General features: G+C 39.6%; 1 non-coding gene across 1 annotated transcript; it reads left to right on the forward strand.

Annotated features, from left to right (window-relative positions):
• Positions 1–11572: 11572 nt before the first annotated feature.
• TRNAG-GCC (transfer RNA glycine (anticodon GCC)) lies at positions 11573–11643 on the forward strand. The gene has a single exon. It is a non-coding gene; the product is annotated as a tRNA-Gly (tRNA).
• Positions 11644–14546: the final 2903 nt, after the last annotated feature.

Genomic DNA, 14546 nt, shown 5'->3' on the forward strand with positions numbered 1-14546 from the left:
GCTCATTGGAGGAGCCGTCCACGTATAAAATCCATGATGAGTGTTCAATCCCGGCTGAGGAAGGAGTGAGTTCGGCTGCAAAGTCAACAAGGGCTTGCGACTTGATGGCCCCTCGTGGCTGGTACTGGATATGGAATTCTGATAATTCTATTGTCCATCCAATCATTCGTCCGGCTAAATCTGGCTTAGTAAGAATTTTCACAATAGGGTAGTTTGTCCGAACAATAATACGATGATTTTGAAAATACATACGCATCCTTCGGACGGTAATGATGAGAGCCATAACCACCTTTTCAATCATTTGGTATCGAACCTCGGCGCCATGAAGGGCGCGACTAACGAAATAAACCGGACGCTCTTCGGAATTAATCTCTTGCACCAAGGCTGAACTAACAGCTTCGTTAGAAACAGCTAAATATACTATGATCGGCTCTCGAGTGTCCGGTTTCTGGATGACCAGTGGAGAGGACAAAAAGGCTTTCAATTGGAGGAAGATTTCCTCACATTCGGCCGACCACTCAAAGCGAGATTCTTTTTTCAATAATTGGACTATGGGTTTCGTTTTTTCTGCAAGTTTAGAAACAAATCTGGACAAAGCAGTGAGCCGACCGATGAGTCTCTGAATTTCTTTAATGAAGCTGGGGCTCCTCATTTCGGAAATAGCTTTACATTTTTCAGGGTTAGCTTCTATGCCTCGGTGAGTAAGCATAAAACCTAAGAACTTTCCTCCCTCAACGCTGAACGCACACTTGTCGGGATTGAGTCTCATCCGGTGCTGGCGGAGAGCCTGAAAAACTTCTTTAAGATCGGCAACGTGTTGTTTGCATGAGTCAGACTTGACGACAATATCGTCGACATAGACTTCAACATTTCGGCCGATCATGTCGTGGAATACATGATCCATTAATCTTTGATAGGTGGCCCTAACATTCTTGAGGCTGAAAGGCATAACTTCATAATAGAAGTTATCGGAATCGGTCATGAAGGTCGTCTTCTTTCGGTCGATCGGGTACATCTGAATTTGATTATATCCTGAATAGGCATCAAGGAAGTTGAGGATGTGATGCCCGGTCGCCCCATCAACTAGACGATTGATAAGTGTCTAATTTCAGTAATATTTCATATTAAAATATAGACACTTATGAGGATTTATTGCTAATTTACATATAAAATAATCCCTAATTTATGAATTTATACCTTTTTACATTTTTTATGATCTTTATTTGAATAAGAGTATTTTATTCCCAAATTTGGTGTTAATTGCAGATTTCTAAGGAAGATTGGAGATTTGGATTAAATATGAATGATTTGAGCTTAAAAGATAAAGATAGAAGGTCCCAGAATGGAAAAGATGCAAAGAAAGATTGGGCCTTTTTTATGTTTTATCATTTAGCCCATTAGCGCGACACAATAAACAACCTAACCCTAGAAAACTAGGATAAATAGAGGGCTAGAGGCTCAACCTTAGTGTGCCAGATTGAGAGGAAAACACCATAGAGTGAATTGTAACCCAATTGGGAGAATGGAAGGTGATAGAAGTATGCGTGGCTAATTCTACCCTTTGGGATTGGGAGTAATCTGCTCAAACTCTTATGTATTGAGGTGATATTTTATATATTAATATTCAGTTCTTGATTGATTATTGGTATTGTTGTTTTACTTTTAATTCTCCGTGACAAATTGAGAATCTTAAATCTGACCGGGAGGTATTTTTAGGGTTCGGACCTAAACAACAATACTTAACATATTTGAGTGCTAGGAATAGACTTGAAATGTTAATTGCTATTAAACGTCTGAGCTTCGTTCTAAGTTGTTCTTATAAGTATGCGAGGGATCGATAGTTAGGGAACATTCTTAAGGATTTTATATGCGAGGAATCGATATAAATGATTTTTATACGGGCATCAATTTCAATTAAAGAACTTAATATTAACATGCTAATCAAAATACATGAGAGTGAGAGAGATGAAACTTAATCCCAATTTTTCCAATTGAAGCAACTAATTCTTTGTTTGTTTTCTTATTGATCAGTGCCAACATAATCACTTCACAATCTTTTTTATTGTTCTGTTGTTATATTTAGCGAATATTATACTCGATGATTCACTGTTCTTTGTGGGATCGATATCTGTCCTTAGGGACAATTATTACTTCTGACAAACGCGGTGCACTTGCCGTAAAAAGTCATCAAGTTTTTGGCGCCGTTGCCGGGGACAGGTTTGATTTGTTGAGTATAATTTCCTAAATATTGTGAATATACTAACTATTTTATTTTTTTTATGTGAATAATTTTTTTTTAGTTTTTATTTTTTTTAATTTAAATATTTTTGTAAATATTTTGTTTTTCTTTTTAGATGTGAATAATTTTGTTTTTTTGTTTTCTAGATTTTTTTATTATTTTGTAAAGATTTTGTTTTTTTCTCAGTTTTGAATACGTACAAAGTTTTTTTTTAATGTGAATATGTTTGTTTGTTTTTTTTTGTAAAACTGTTATTTTTATGTTAATATTTTTTCTTTTAAGTTTTTTTTTATTTGTTTACTTTATTTATTTTATTTGTATTTTGTTTTGTTATATTTTATTTTATTCTTTACTTTTTTTGTTTTTATATTGTTTACGTAGTAAGAAAGTAGTGACTCGGAACAGTGAGGGAACCACTATTTATAACCTTTGGAGAGGTCGGAAGACGAAGCGTCAATCTCATCTCAATTGTTAGATCTCCCTTGATCCAACGGTTCACGACGAATGACGCCAAAAAACCCCGTCATTAATACGCGTCACATCACGCGTTCGGCGCCGCCAACGTCACGTCCAACCTCGGGAAGCCCAACCGTCACTACGACCTCAGATAAAGACTCTTTGGATTAACCATCCTTGAGCCTAGGGGGCAAGTGTATCGATACGGTGAAATCAACGCACATTCGCCATTTTCCATTCGCTTTCTTTACCAAAACTACGTTGGCTATCCATGTAGTGTAATGAGCTTTCCGAATGAATCCAGCTTGTAATAATTTATCAGCTTCGTCACGTGCGGCTTGGCGTCGTTCCTCTCCTAGATTTCTTTTCTTTTGAGCTATTGGCCTAGCTTCTTTATACAGTGATAATTAGTGAGTAATGACCTTCGGGTCTACGCCAGGCATGTCAGCGCCCGTCCATGCGAAAAGATCAGCATTTTTCACAAGCGTCGTGCCGATGGCTATTCGGTCATCCGCCTTCAGTGAGGTGCCAATATGTGTAGCATGGCGATCATCACAAAGTGGGAATGGATGTAAGTCTTCTCCTGCTTCCATACGAGGATCATCCATACGAGGATCGAGATCAACGAGGGCTATCATATGGCGACGGGACATACGCCTTCCTGAATGTCGAGTCGGGGATCGTCCTCTTTTTTGTGGGAGTCGGTCGTCCGGATTGACCGTGTAGAGCCGCTGAGTTGGCTCACTTTTCAAACTCGCAACATAACATTCTCGAGCAGTTTTTTGATCGACATGGATTGTTGCAATGTCGTCATTTGCCGAGGGGAACTTCATGGCTAAGTGTGGGGTGGAAACAATGGCTTTTAACCTGTTGATGGAAGGACGACCGAGGAGGATGTTGTAGGAAGTTTGGGCGTTAACTAGAAGATATCGTACGTTTATTGTTTTATGGAGACCGTCTTCCTCACCAAAAGTTGTATACAAGTTTATATACCCCTTAGTGTCGACCCGTTCACCTGAGAACCCTACAATTTGTTCATTATAGGGTTGAATATCTGCTTCTGAGATGCGCATTTTCTTAAAGATTTCCCAGTATAGTATGTCGACTGAGCTGCCTTGGTCCACTAAAGTCTTGGCAATCGCGAACTTGTCAATCTCCACAGTAATCACCATAGGGTTGTCCTGGGCTGGATCTATGGCTGTGAAGTCGTTGTCAATGAAAGTGATCGGAGGTATGAGTGGACGCCTTCTCGTAGTAGCATGAGCGGACTAAATGGCCCGGAGATGTTTCTTTCGGGCGGAATTAGAGCACCCGCCACCGGCAAAGCCTCCTGCTATGTAGTTTATTTCGTGGTTTGGTTCACCCAAGGTAACTGGTTCGACAATCATATTGATAACTTCGCGAACTCGTTGGCGAGGTCGGGCGTTTCGGTCGGGACTTGTGCTGCGGGCGCACGTACGCCGAACAGGACTTTCAGTGCGTTTTCGTGAAACCTGGCCATGGTCAGTTCGGCGTTTATAGTCATTGCGGTAAGACCGGTCGTCACCACGGGACGAACGATCGGTGCTTCGTGGTGGGGATCTTGAATTTCTTGTCTTCTTGATGAATTGCCGCAAATGGCCAGCCTGGATGAGCTCTTCGATTTTGTCCTTCAACGCTTGACATCCCTGGGTCGTATGGCCGAAATTACGGTGATACTGGCAATGTTTAGCAGTATCTGCGTTCGGTGGTGTTTGATATCGTTTTAGTGTCAGAATTAACTCCGTTTGTAATGCTTCATCTAAGGCTCGCCCCTTGGGAACAGTTAAAGGGGTGTAACTGTTGAATCTGGGAATTCGGCCTCTTCTATTCCGGTCGGACCTTGGAGTGGTCCGGACGGTCCGTTTTGTCTCAATTTCTCTTTCTTTGCTCGGGGTTTGATCCTTTAGGACTACAGATCCGACGACTTTGAACCGTTGGTGATAGTCAATGTGTTCCTCGATTTGCATGAATTTGGTTGCCCGAGTGCGAAGATCTTCCATTTCTTGAGGTGGCTTCTTGATGAAACTTTCAGTAAAATGACTCGGCCGGATGATCGAAACCAAATGGTGTAATGCAACTTCCTGTTTGAGCCCTCAGATATTCATACATGCTTTGTTGAAGCTGTCTAAAAAGGTTCTAAGAGATTCACCTTTCTCTTGTTGCACCGCTAGGAGAGACATGGACGACATGTGATGCGGCTAGCTGGTGGCATATTGGGTAGAAAACTTTGTGGCTAAGACGTCAAAGTCATATATGGAATTCGAAGGCAGCTCTGTAAACCAAGTAAGAGGTTTTCCTTGAAGTGACGTGGGGAATACTTTACACCACATATTGTTATCTGTGGTATACAAAGTTATCTGCGTTTTGTAAACATTTAAATGTTCGTCTGGGTCGGTCGAGCCGTCATAGAGTTTAATGTTGAGACCCCTCCACTTGTCAGGGAGTGGTGTAGTGATAATTTCGTCTGTAAAAGGATGACCCCTTTTACTTAGCTTTCTTTCAACAATTTTAGTTATGGAACTGGGATTGGGGTCGGTCGGTGTAGGTATGTGAGATGCAGTTCGGTCGGCCATATGGGATTGGCCTTCTCGTTCGGGATTATCAACCTGTTGCTGGAGTTGTGCGTTTTTCTCTCTTAATAAGGAAATTTCTTCCTCTTGACGACGTCTATTCTCTTCATGTTGGCGACGGTCTTCAATCCCCTTTTGTCGCAATTCCTCCATTTGAGTTTGGAGGGTTTGAATCATAGTCATCTGTTCTGCCATAGCGTCGTTGTTGTTCCTCGTTGCGACCATTGTCTCAAAAATTGAAATATTGCCTCGGCCCCACGGTGGGCGCCAATTGTACCTGAGTGGGCAGATGGGGCCCAGGCACGGTTGGTTGATGTAGTATAATTGCTGACGTGTCGATCTTCTTCTTCTTCAGACGGTCGTTCCTTCTTGGTGTCTCCTTCGGTCGGGCGGGGGAGGGTACCTGCGAAGGCACTCCGACACTCAAGTGAGTGAGAGATTCTAAGTGTAATTCAGTAAGTGGATGAAAAACGTACCTTTCTTTGGCTTGAGCACAGTATTTATAGGATTGCCTAATGGGCTTTCTGTCCCTTGGGCTCAGGGTGGTTATGGATAAGTCTTGCCAGTCATGCCCCGGAATACCCGGAGAACATATCTTCTATAAGCGCGTTCTCCTTATTTTTCGGAGATGTATCTTAACCACCTTAGCGTGCCACATAAATGCCCTCGCATTTATTATACACTCGGTCGGTCGGCCACGTCTGTTCGTCCGGTGCCTACCGGTATACATGCTATTATTGTATAACACATCTCATTGTTGAATATTAAAATTTAAATATATCTTGATTTTTTAAGGACATATTATATATTTGTTTTAATTAGTTTATATCAAATCCCAATGAAATAAACTTTAGTAAAAAAATATTGTTTGAATATGATTAATAAAATTCAATAGGTAATGAACATCATTGGTCCTTCAGCTTGGGCAAACCAAGTTCTTCTTGGTTGGAGTAGATAACTTTACCAAGTGGATCAAGGTCGAGCCCCTCGCCTCCATCTCGGTTAAAAATGTACAAAATTTTGTTTGGTGGAACATAGTGTACCGATTCAAGGTACCCCACAAAATCATAATCGATAACGGTGGACAATTCATCGACCAAGGTCTCTAAACCTTTTATGAAGGGCTCAACATCAAGTCTATAACGAGCTCGGTCGAACACCCCTAGACCAATGGGCAGGCCGAGACAACAAACAAGGTCATTCTCAATGAGTTGATGAAACGTCTCGACACGACTAAAAGACGATGGACATAAGAATTAGTGGAGGTCCTATGGGCATATCACTGCACGCCGCAAACCTCAACGCAAGAAACACCTTATAGCTTGACTTATGGGACCGAGGCCATGATTCCGGTTGAGGTGGAGGAGCCATCCCTCAGAAGACAAATTTTTGACTTATCCTCCAACCAGGAGAGTTTGTCGATCGGACTCGACCTTACAATTGAGAAGGTCCCTTATGGATCTGAGACTTCGCAGCCGAGAGGGCATATTACCTAGAATGGTTATCAAGCAAAATTGTACCGAGGACGTGGAATGTCACGCACCTCAAGTTTTATTATAGCTAAATCAATAAAATCATGGATTCTTTCATCGTCCGACCTTTTTGTCCCTAATGAGGATTTTCGGTCGGGAAGGTTTTAATGAGGCATTTTCTTACGACCTATTAATTTAAATTCAAGTTAAATTTTATGCCTAGTCACAGTTCTCAGCTCAACCAAGGATGCTTACTTTAACCGGTAATCTCTCCAGAGACCCAAAGAAAACTCGGCCAAGAATGCTTACCTTAACCAGTAATCCCTTCCAAAACTCAAAGACTCGACTCAGCCAAGGATGCTTACCTTAATCGGTAATCCCTCCCAAGACCCAAAGATAACTCAGGCAAGGATGCTTACCATAACTAATAATTCCTCCCGAGAATTAAAGACGGGTCGACTTAGGACGCTTAACCGGTAATCCCCCCCGAGACCCAACAACTTAAAGTAAAGTAAAAGAACCAGTTATCCTGACCGAACGATGGTACGATCTTCTCAATACATCTCAATTATTATTACTTGTTCATTTTAGAAACATAATAAAGCAAAATGAACGATTCATTATATTAAACAAAAGAGGAAGAGGTCACACCCTGGCCCTGAAGGAACAAAATACATTAAAAACTAAGACTTAATTGTATTCGTCTTCAACGTCCTCAACAGTTGTCCTCGACGTCAGATTTCGAAGAGCCACTAACTCATCAAAGAACACCAGACGGGCCTCGAACACGTCTTTGTTAACGTCAAAAGGACTTTCTGGGGGAGGACCCTTGTAAAGCACGTGGGTTTGTCGGACAGCCTGATTGAAACTTTCACCCAACATCAGTAAGGTATTATCTTGCAATTGGTCGAGTTCAGTCTCCACCCAAGCTTTCTCGATCCCCAAGGTCGAGCATTTGGCCTTCAACTCCTCCATGGCCTTCCCTAGGTCGACCACCTTCTTCTTCTCACGCTCCTCGAGCTCGGCGTACCTCATATTGCTAAGCTCAAGGTCTGCATTGGCCTTGGCCATCAGCGACTCGAAAGCTGACACTACTTCTAGTGATGACTTTAGAGAGCTTAAGGCCTCAACAATCTCATGTTCCAGCCGGAAGATTTCCTTGATCGACCGTCGGTTGTGAATGTCAGCAGCTAGCCTGGTCAGTACCAAAGCTTGGGACTACATATCAAAGGTGGCCGAGATCACCTTGTCTCTAGGAACAAAGGAGAGAAGATTCTCCTCGGTCGGTGTCAATCCAACTTGGATGCCCTTGGAAAACTGAGTGTTTCCTCCAAGAAGCGCCAAGGGAGTCTCGATAGCAGCAACCCCAATCGACGAAGGAGTTTTGAGCCGAATGGGAGATGGAGGGGGAGGTCACCTCGGTGTGTCGTGTGGGGAACAAGTGGTGGAGGAAGTCCCTTTCCTTTTCCTTTTCTTGCCCCCATCAGTAGGAGCACTTGAGGAACCGGACACCCCAACAGCGTTAGGGCTGCCTGCCGCAATCGTTTCCATGATACCCTTGCCTTTGCCAAGGGCCTCGCATGGAATGCAACCAGAACATCTCCCGCTTGGGGAGCCTTTTGAGTCATAATGTCTGCATCAACTAAAAAAACATAAGTCAACAATTTCGACTGACTGAGACTGAGAATAATGCAAACATACCATGAGATACACCGCTAGGACGAGTTATACACATTTAATAGTTTTCGGGTAGGGAGCCTTTGGGGGAGATTTTCAAACATAGACCTCTAGCTCCTTGGTGCTCAAGGCCATTGTTTGAACCGGGTAGGGGTCTTGATCCAATACAAAGGAAACTTAGACAGGCCGTTTTCATCAATGAAAAGCTCCTTACCCTCGGGCTCAACAAAAAGCTTGAAAAATTTCCCTTTTAAAATTCTTATATGAAGTGGTGTAGGGGACAAACAGAATGTTACCCAGTCGAATGATAAGTAATAGCCAGCTAACGGGGTTGGTCGGGTGGGAGGTGTTGTAGTGAAGAAAGGTGGAAGGGGTCGGAGAAAGGTGAAACATGTCACATGTGAGCCAAAAGGTTTGAAGAGAGGCCCAAGTGTTAGGATGAAGTTGGGAGAGAGCAATGTTAAGTGCCCGGAGGACACCTATGATGAAGTCATCAAAAGAAAGCACTACAGGTAAATTTGAAGAAAAAAAAGACAAGAGTAAACAAAGATAAAAAGGGTTTCTGAAGGAGGCCAATCGATACAAATGGTATCGGTAAGATGACAATAATCATTGCTAGAATGCTATCATTAGCATCCAGTTTCAAAATGTTATACTTATCTACAAAAGCGAATATATAAGATGAATCCCTAAACACAGAGGTGAATCCAATCACCTTGGGATCAACCCAGTCAAATCTCGAACGATAGGATGACTCTTCGACAAGGTCTGACCGGTCAACATCGTCTTTCGAATCATTTACCCTTACTGAAGTCTCCACAAGGCAACGTTTGAATTTCCCCAACCGACAGAGGTTCAGACATGGAGGAACTAGGAGAAGAGGAAGACAAAGAACTAAGGAAGACATGATTAACTTCTCAGAATGTATGGAAAACACCTGGCCAAAGTGATTAGGTTTCGGGAGTCGAAGAAAACAAGTAGTGAGACGGAATAGTGGGGGGCGACTATTTATAGCCTCGAAGGAGAGAGGAATAGTGAACATCTCTCTCATCTCAACCATTAAATCTTCTTCGATCCAACGACCCACAACGAATTGTGCCAAAAAACCCTAAGTAACCATTACACATCACGTCATGTGTTCGGTGTCGCCTATGTCACATCTTGCCTCGGAAAGCGCAATCGTCAGAAAGACTCTTCGGACTCAAGCTGCTCGAGCCTGAAGGGCAAGTGTATCGGTCGGGTCCGTACGACACTTGGAGGTCCGGCAGCCGGTCAAGACCGACTGACACGACCAAAATCATTACGCCCAAACAGAGGATTAACGAGACTAATATGTGATCAAACACTAGGTAATACACTCTTAATCACAATCTAAATCCATAATTCGACCCAATAACAAAAGGCCCATGATAATAATATAAATAGACACAAATTCCAAGAATCAGGTACGTCATCATCCAATACTAATAACATCGAGGGCCGAACACCGAATTCTCACTTGAGCGTCAGAGTGTCTTTTGCAGGTACCATCCGAACTTGGAGTTTACGAAAGAGTGATAGGAGAGTGCAAAGAGAGTTTCGAGAAGAAGGGAAGAGAGGCAGACCAACCAATCGAGAAGGAGAATAATAGTTCTCTTGGTTCCAACTCCGTTCGAGAACATATATCAAAATTTTAAATTACAATAATTTATATCACATGTTATTTCACAAACAACCTGATTATTATTTTTTCAAAATGGTTGGTTGTACCTGTTACCCTTTATTAAAATCGTATAACAAACATAACCTAAACTAGCTTTTAGTTCATCAATATGTTTATTTTTTTTATATAGTTATACACACAAGGAATATTTATACTTATTCACTTCTGATAAGCTTTATATTACTTGACATGTCATTCAAATGATTCCACTTTTTTGTTTTCATTACGCAATTTTTTTTTACTGCTAAAACTACTATTCACAAACAAAATTGATAAACAATTCCTGAAAATGATATACAATTTTCATAATTGCTAATTAGTCCTCTAAATTTGTTACATGGTCCCAAAATTTACTAGTCGTTACTCCAATATTGTTAGAGACTACCTTACATCTAATAGAATGTGAAGTTAAACTTTTAAAAATATAAACATCCAATTATGATGAAGAATGAGAAGAAATCTACCTACCCTCAAACAATAAAATTTATACAAAATATCAAACATATTAATATTCAATAGTTTTTCCTTTTGAAATCAATGTATATTTCTAAATTTTGAACCTTTTAATAAAAATCAAGATAACCAAAGTTAAATTAAACAAAATATATATATATATATATATATATATATATATATATTCCAATTACGACCAGATATATTCAGACAATAACTATTTGTTTAATATTATATTTAATACACATAAATTAAACCATCAATCGGTTATATGTTAGTAGCAGTTATAGTTATTATTTTAAAATCCATTTATATATCATGATAATCATTCAATGTTTTTCTTAATAGTTTAAATGCAACAAGACCTATAAATAAGTGATGACTCTCTAAGTAAAAGGACATATTAAACTCTATTTTATACTCTTACCCTTAGCTCTTTGTTAAAAATTTATCATCTTCTACCGACTTAAGCATCAGAAAGTCTTTTGTAGATGCATTTCCCTCTCTCATCGAAAACCCACTGAAAGCTTGTTTTTCGAAAAACACGCAGTTCTCACTGAGTTGCAATTCCCGAATTTATTTCCAGTAGAAAAAATATATAAATGATTATTGAGTATTTATAATTTGATAAATAATATATATAAGTTACAATTATAAGTTAAAGTATCTTTAAGTGCGATGAAGAAAGTGACCTTTTGTGATTTTTATCAATCTGGATCCTCAAGTTTATTTATTTATTTTATCTGAGAATCACTGGTAATTAAATTCTTAATATATACACATAAAAAAGTAGAAGTATAGCCCGGAATTAGTGAAATTATAGCATTGTTCTTCATGATGTTGGCAACATCTACTGTTCTGAGTGTTTGGGTGAAGTGAAACCTAGTTCTGCACTTACTATTAACTTTTCCGTCATTTAAAGTAATTAATAAATTACATGAACACGTTATTTCACAAATATTTATGCATGAGCTAACAAGAGGCACCAGTGGTCTAGTGGTAGAATAGTACCCTGCCACGGTACAGACCCGGGTTCGATTCCCGGCTAGTGCATATTTCGAAGGCTGCTGTGATGAAACTTGTCGTAATTGATGGGTCAATTACACATATTCTCACCTTCTGGTGTATGAGACATTCTTCTGAGCAACCTTCATTTTTTTATCCTAGGGATTGGATTTAGTTTGATATTTTCCTTAAAAACAATTAATTATATTTATGTTATAAAATCACAATAAAACGAAAATTATATTTTTATAATATATATCAAGATTTTAACTATACCTATAAAGCTATAAAAAGCTTGCTTTCTGTCATTCTTTAACTTTGCTCGTCAATAAAATTTTATAATAAAATTGCTAAGTATTTCATATTTATACTATTATAGTTCATTTCCTCTCCTTTACTGTATTTTAAATACCTTTAAATATTAATTATTTTGAAACAGTTGGTGTGAAACCTGAACGGTTGATTTATTAGAGATGTTTCTTTATGACTCTATTTTATATTAAATATATAAATTAAAATTTTAACTGATTAATTTTAAATATTTTATTTTATTTTTCCTCATGTTTTAAATTTTTTTTAGAGTTGATAGTTAGTGAAATGGTTATAAAGTGATTTGATCAATAAAAAAATTCAATTAAAGTAAATTTTTGTTTTTCCTCAACATCAAATCTACTTTTCTTGTGTGATTTGCATGTGAGGGTTTTGTTAACAAATGACTACGTGATTTTTTTGTTAGAATAGGTATTTAGTGAGAATATGAGAATCTTGTAGGTATTAAGAGTTGATTGAAATGAAAAGTGTGTTTTATTAATTATGAAGCTAATTATATTAAATTTTATTGAATTGTTTTGATTAGTAAAGTGGTTATATTAAACTTGAATATAAGCTATAGAATTTGGAATTGAACTAGTGACATATGAATTAGAGATTGATGAAGTTTTTGAACAAGTTAATATGATAGTTTGGTTTTGAACTTGAAATATGAATAACAAATTTAAGTTTGAGGTTGTATATTTAGCTAGAAACCAATTATTATGTAATGATAGATAAAACAAATATATAATGGTATTTATTTCTTATTTAAAAATGTGTAAACTGATTTGATTTTATTTGATTTTGCATAATTGAGTAAGGTTTTAAACTTGTTAAACATGTTTGAATCTCGAGTATTGTTCTTGTTTGAATCTCGAGTATTGTTCTTGTGTGAGGGTTGTGTTGGGTATGAAGCCAGTACCAATTGGGTTGGGCTGACTAGACACATGTTTAGTGAGTGAGCTTAATTATTATGTCCCTTTATTATCTCTATTTATCTCTATTTAAAGAGATCATTGTACTTGTAATTGGTGTGCAACAGGATATAATGTAAACCTAATAGTTGCCCGTGTGGATGTAGGTTGCAGTTTGCGACCGAACCACGTTAAATCTTGTGTCGTTTATTTTTTTGCAGTTGATTCATGATTGTGTGTGTTGCTTCCGTGTGCGTTTTTCCTATCAAGTGGTATCAAGAGCCTTGGTTCGTTTACACACCAGAGATCCGATCAGCAGAAATTAATCGACGAGATGTGAAAATTGCGGTTGCAGTAGCGTCCCAAAGTTAGGGTTTCGCAGAGGCGGCAACAATGTCCCAAAGTTAGGGTTTCGCAGAGGCGGCAACAATGTCCCAAAGTTAGGGTTTCGCAGAGGCGGCAACAACATCCCAAAGCTAGGGTTTTGCAGGGGTTGCAGCAGCATCCTAAGGCTTAGGGTTTCCCAGATCTGCTTCACAATAGCGGTGACCAACGACGGTGGTGGTGCGGAGCGCCAGGGCAGTGGGGACTGCGACCAGGTCTGTTGGTGAGTGATTTTGGGTGGTGCAATTTTTGTGTTGTTGATTTAAAAAAAAAAAAAAAGATTGCCAAGATCTGAAATCAGTTGTACCGAGTATCTCGTCTAGTCATTTGAGATGACAAAAGAACGGAGGTTCCGAATTGAAAAATTCGATGGTATAGATTTCAGTTGGTGGAAAATTCAAATTGAGGATTTGCTAGTTCAAAACGATTTGGACGTGGCTTTGGATAACAAGCTAGAAAAGATGTCTAATGCAGAGTGGGCAGGTTTGGATCGGAAAGCTATGTCCGTTATCCGACTCTCTTTGAGTAAGAATGTTGCGTTCAACATTTTGAAGGAGAAGACAACGAAAGGTATCATGGAAGCATTGTCTAACATGTACGAGAAGCCATCTGCTGCAAACAAGGTGTTTCTGATTAGAGAATTGGTAAACACAAGGATGAAGGAAGACAATTCAGTTACTGAGCACATCAATAAAACGAATTCGATCTTAGCCAGACTTATGTCAGTGGGCATTAAGTTCGATGATGAAGTTCAAGCTTTACTATTGTTATCGTCTTTGCCTGACAGTTGGTCCGGAACGGTTACAGCAGTTACAAGTTCAGCGGGATCCGATGGATTCACTTTTGAGAAGATTCGTGATCTCATTCTTGGCGAGGATGTTCGAAGAAGGAGTTCTGGGGAATTATCAAGTGGATCGTTATATGTCATGAGAGGTAGGAGAAATATCAGAGATAGTGGGAGCAAGAACAAAGGAAGGAGTCAGTCAAAGACTTGGGATTGCTCAAGTGTAACATGTTGGAACTGCAAGGAGGAGGGGCATTTCAGGAATCAATGCCCAAATGATAAACAAGTCAGCATTGCAGAAGATTCCGCGGACGAGGACCTCTTAGTCTGTTGCGCGGAGAGCAGTGTGGATTCCTGGGTCATGGATTCTGAAGCATTGCAGAATCTAGTTATTGGAGACTTTGGAAAGGTAAGACTAGCGGACAATAGAACTCTTGATGTTACGCGGGCATGGGTGACATAGTGTTGAAGACACCAGTTGGTAGGGATGGCAAAGCGGGGCGGGTCATGCGGGCCGGCCCGCAACCCGCTAGTAAAAAACGCGGGGCGGGTTGACC

Source organism: Phaseolus vulgaris, chromosome 8 (assembly GCF_051622355.1).
Source record: "Phaseolus vulgaris cultivar YP4 chromosome 8, ASM5162235v1, whole genome shotgun sequence".
Lineage (NCBI taxonomy): Eukaryota > Viridiplantae > Streptophyta > Magnoliopsida > Fabales > Fabaceae > Phaseolus > Phaseolus vulgaris.